Genomic DNA, 5,742 nt, shown 5'->3' with positions numbered 1-5,742 from the left:
TGCCCCCAATGATTATTAACTAAATCTATTGGAAGTTATTTGTTATTGGCTTTGACCTATCTTCCAGTAACTGCGAGTACCCTCAGAACTGTACTTTGAGTCTTTCATGTCTTTTTGTTTTGTTTCTTGTATTGACCTGATGAGGTGAACCACTTGTTTCTATAGTTTGGTCTTATTTTGTACTGTTTTACCACTGTGCAGGAAATGCGCCAGCAAATATTTTTAACGTAGCCACATTCTGTATTTCCATGTTTCAAATGCGTTCTATAAAAACCGAAATGTTTTATTTTCATTTTTTACCAATTTAAGATATGTATTTTTTCTTGCAGACAATTAAAATTGTTCATTTGTTAAACATAACGTTTATGACAACTTACACTTTTTTAGAAGGAGTCAATTGCAATGAAACATTGCCATTTAGGAAAGGAATGTAGCCGTGTTTTTATTACAATTTATTTTATCTCCAGTCCTGAAATAAACACCCTGTATTATCAACCACAAACACAATTGCTTTCATCATTTCTTTCCATGACTGTTTTATCTCTTGTCCATTTTGGGGCATATGAAACCAATATAAACGCGCCCTGAATCGCCTGTTCAGTCCTTTTGAGACTTTTTTGGTCTACCGATCATTAGTTTCTCTAATTTCGTAAGTAGAGGTTGCAATTGTGAAGAAATTCGAATAAATTTTTAACACCCCCTGAATCGTGTGGTCAGTTGCAGGTTTCTTCAATTTTTCCTAATATGTTTAGTCTACATGCCATTTTGTGCTGCTTTGTTGCATATTCGTTTGTTTTTATAGTGATCAAGATTAAAACACAATGTTGACTGATGTACCCCTATTTTTGACATGTTAACCTTTTGTGTCTGTTTGTTTTGTTTGCGCATCGTTGCCAAACTAATGAAATTGTATGCTACTGTCATACAAGTGAGCTGTTTAGCTAGCTTTAAAAACACGTTTAAGAAAAGTTCTAAGTCAGGAATATGACAGTTGTTATCCATTTGATTGATGTCTCTGAGCTTTTGATTTAGTGATTTGATAAAGGACTTATACTTTCCTTTTTGAGTGTTTCTAGGAGTTCAGAATTTTAGTGATTTTACTTTTTAGTAAAGCACTTACGTCGAACAACGACAACATTGTTGTTTGGTTTGTTAGCTGATATAAACAGTCAACGTTTAAAACTATTGTTTATATAATCGAAACGGATTAACATTTATTTAATTTTTTTAACAATTTTATAACTTAATTTGTACGAAAATCTATAATTGATTAGTTAGCACTATAGCTTTTATCCAAATTCAATATGAATATATTAACGTATCGAAATAAAAAAAAATAGAGGCGTTCTGTCTCCAACTTTTTTTTCGGAAAGTCGGCGCAGTGTTTGATATCGATAGCAGTTTGAGACTTCTATTAATCAGTATGATCCTGGAGCATTCGAAGATTTTGTTTACAGAAAAAATTATGAATTGATTACAGTTGACGATCTTCTTGCTTTAAATAATAAAGAATTCTCTTATCATTATGTGGAAAGTTACACCGCGCAATGGACTTTAATATAAATAATTGTACTTTTTTAGAATTGATTCACATATTATTATTACTTGCGAATTATAATGTTAGAGATTTCGTTACCACAAATTTATGAAAACCTTTACTTTCTTTTCATAGATACAAATGTTTCGTTTGGAAGTTTGGTTGTACATGTAGAAGCCTTATCTTATCACAAACCGGATATCACATCATAATTTCAAAGTTGGTGTTGTTAAACGAGCCATTAAGTTAAGATACGATACATGTAAACTTATTTATTCTGAATTACCTTATCAATTCAAACGCTACTGTTATTTCTTCAAGTATTAACTTTATCGGTACTAACTTTGATTTTGGTTTTAATCGGAGGCTTATGTCTGTTTTAATAAATCAAATCCTAACTAAATATGTATACTGCTATGCAGTTATAAACATTTTCATCCCACATCCATTCAAATACTAATAAGTTTGCATTATACATTAATAAAGGCCATGCATTTCTATTCATTTATACTTTATCCGTTGGAAGTGTGTTCGCCATTTAAGTCTGTTGGAAAACCTGATTTATTTATTTAGTAAGATTGTCTTTGAACTAGCTCTCAGTTACCGTGAGAGTATATTGGATCGATTCGTTGCGTTTTTACCCGATTTCAATGTATATGTTTAGAGACTGTGTCTTTTGTAGACGAAACGCGCATCTGGCGTATATACAAAATTTAGTCCTGGTATCTATGATGAGTTTATTTACATTAATCAAAACAAGACTATAACATGAGTTTAACCATGATCATGAAATGGTCCGACTATTTAAGAGGCAGTCCTAAAATAGAGAAACACACCAATTTTTTTTAAAAAGTCTTACATTGTTACCTGGGACGGGGTTGTAACCTAGCACAATAAAAGGACAGAACTTAAGGCAAAGTGTAACACAGCGCAACAAAAGAACAGAACCTTGGACAGTTGTTTGACATTCTACTTAGTATATTCGTGTAGGCCTGATACTGGAACCAAATGCATGTTTTCACATAGGACACTGGTCTTTTCAACTTCATACTATTTCGTATGCAGTCATTCAAATGAAAGACAAGATTTCACAATTCGATTGATAGATGGCAAAAGACGAACAATAAGTTACTGGTGCAAAGGTCAATATTGTTATCTTGCTGCACATAAAGACTATTTATTCAAATTTGGTGGTCTAGTCGAAAAATATATGTCCGAGGATTAACCATACTAGAACACCCCCCCGCATTCAGAGCGTATTTGAAAGGATGTAAAGTGTTGTAGGCAGAATTTTGTAAAAGATTTGATGTCTTGAGAATTTCAGGAAAAGTATCAAAAGTCAAAGGTACCATCTTCGCTAGCCAAGGGTTGCGATCCACTTTCGCTCTCTTCACCCTTGGCGGATTGAACCAACATTTGTGATAACAATGTTGCGCCATCTATCGGAAGATAAAAATCACGCCCATTCCGAATACATTATTCTTGACCAATGGTAGCACTTGAACTCTTCAAGCTGGAGGTAAAAAAACGGTAGCGTCTAGATTCTACACGATTGGTAAAGCCGGAAATGAAAATATACGTCAATATTCATGCATTTGTGCATGACACATACACAGGAACTTCTATTGGACGAATAAAAACATTCAAGTTGTCACTTAATATAGTCGTATGTTTAGGGATGTAAAGACTTGTTGCACAATAAACACGTGGTAATTGTTTACAAACACTTTATACATTTACACGTGATCATGTTATAGGCGCTTTTTGGTTGGATGCAGCGAGTTTTGACTGCAACCAATAAAAATCCTTACCTTGTGTCTCCGAAATTTTATCTCAATCCGCCAAGGGTGAAGAGAGCGAAAGTGGATCGTAACCCTTGGTTAGCGAAGATGCAAAGGTACTTGGTGACAGGAAAATGTTTTTTTTAACCCTCCTCCTTTATTTCCCAAATTCCCATTTTTTGTTTTCTATTAATTTCATTATGAATATACATTTAGTGTATATGTATTATGAACATTCCAGTCAGGAGCCTGTAATTCAGTGGTTCAGTTATATTTGTTTTTCGTTCATTTTTTGTACATAAATAAGGATGTTAGTTTTCTCATTTGAATTGTTTTACATTGTCATTTCGGGGCCTTTTATATCAGACTATGCAGTATCGGCTTTTGCTTATTGTTGAAGGCCGTAAGGTGATCTTTAAATGTTAATTTCGGTGTCATTTTGGTCTCTTGTGGAGAGCTGTCTCATTGGCATTCATACCACATCTTCTTTTTTTTTGTAAAACATTTAGTGACTTGAGAATTTTAGAAAAGGTATCAAAAGTCATGGGTAATTTGGGACAGTATAATTGTTTTTCTAGCCCGGCTCCTCCTTTTTCCACAAAAAAATCTCTATTAATTTTAATGACACATGAATAATTTTAGCGCTTAGCTGTATATTATGAACATTCATTAAAGGGGGTTCGGGGCAGAGGCGGATTTAGGGGGCCCCCCTTTTTTTGGTTGCTCATATAGGTAATCACTGAAGCATAACCGGAGCGGGACCCTCTTAGGCAGTCAACGGGCCCCTGCGTATGAAAATTTCTTGATCCGCCACTGCGGAGGGGCCCTGATCCCAATACCCCGGGCTTAAAAACATAATCCCGAGGTTCTGAATTTATTATACAAATTAAATATCTCGACATCCCGAAATTCGAAAAAAAGAAATCCCGGATCCCGAAATGGTCATCCTGAAATTTCGATCTTAAAAACACCCGTTCCAGACGTCCCGAAAGTGTATTTTCTTTTTACAGTCAATTCTCAGTTTAATAATTGATCCACAGCGGTCATTGATATATTATTCAGACCCTCTCTATTAAATAAACCCTGTGACTGCCGTGGATAGTAAACTTGAAAATGATACTAGACAGAAAATACACTTTATTCGTAGTATATGACTGTATTTTTTCAAAAGTAAAAAAGAAAAACGCAAACCGGAGGTCTAATCTGACTTAAATTTTTCTTACTTATATTTCGTCCAATGACGGATATAAGACAGAAAATTCACTGTATTCGTTGTATTTATGTATGTTCAAAGTATACAGAAAACGCAAACCGGAAGTATAATCTGACTTAAAATTTCGCCCAATGACGGAAACATATCCGGACGTCTTTTTTATCGTTTTTCACCCAAAATAACTCAATCTGAATAATCATTTGAATGGATGAAAAATGCGATTATGCACTGTACCCATAGGACACAGAGGCATGATGGTTAATTTATTGTGGAAAGAAGAGAAGCGACACCCAAAATGAGGTCTTCTCGTTTAATAGTATAGATATACAACTTTCAATACACTAGAATCAACCATATATATATTTCTAATATTAAAATGAAAGTTCAGCTGCAGTAGCATCAAATTAAAATTGAGTTAGATACTTTCTAATTTATTTCAGAACTTACTGAAAACTTTATTAGATCTTAGACGATTGTGGTTATATGTTTAGACACCGTTTCGGTGTTGTGTCGTTGTTCTCCTCTTATATTTCATGCGTTTCCCTCGGTTTTAGTTTGTTACCCCGATTTTGTTTTTTGTCCATGGATTTATGAGTTTTGAACAGCGGTATACTACTGTTGCCTTTACTTAGAACTAAAATCGCTTTCATTTGTAAATCCAGAAAAGTGAAAAGCCAATTCATAACCAATAAATAAACCATATTTTTTACATACTAGACTTTCAATCCGTATACAACCAAGCCTCATAAACAGTCTGAGAAAATACTTGTATGCATATATATCACTCAGTTTAAAATTGATAACCTTTCGGAATAATTACAATCAAATGATCAATAAATAACACGAAGCATATCAAAAAGTAAGTCTACACGTTATGATTTTCCATTCAATTTCTAAGAAACTTTTCTGAATGTTGCCATGGAACGTATTTAAGTGCATTGACTCTCAAGGGGCACTAGCTACGATATAAAGATATATAAAAAGAAGATTTTTTTATGTTTGTTAAATCATTGTTGAAAGTGGAATAGTGAATACGAATTCGCTTTAAGCAGACAGTATGTTTCAATTTTGTCAAAATAAGTTCAAACATCGATGATGAATTATTCACATGCAAGAGAATACCCCGACCAAATTTATTCTGTTGTCATGTGACCTTCAATTTAATCCATTTGCTGAGCTAGAGATGGATTGTGCATGTTTTATGCGTGTTC

This window comes from Mytilus trossulus, chromosome 4 (assembly GCF_036588685.1).
Source record: "Mytilus trossulus isolate FHL-02 chromosome 4, PNRI_Mtr1.1.1.hap1, whole genome shotgun sequence".
Taxonomy (NCBI): domain Eukaryota; kingdom Metazoa; phylum Mollusca; class Bivalvia; order Mytilida; family Mytilidae; genus Mytilus; species Mytilus trossulus.
Note: the sequence above shows the minus strand (reverse complement) of the source record.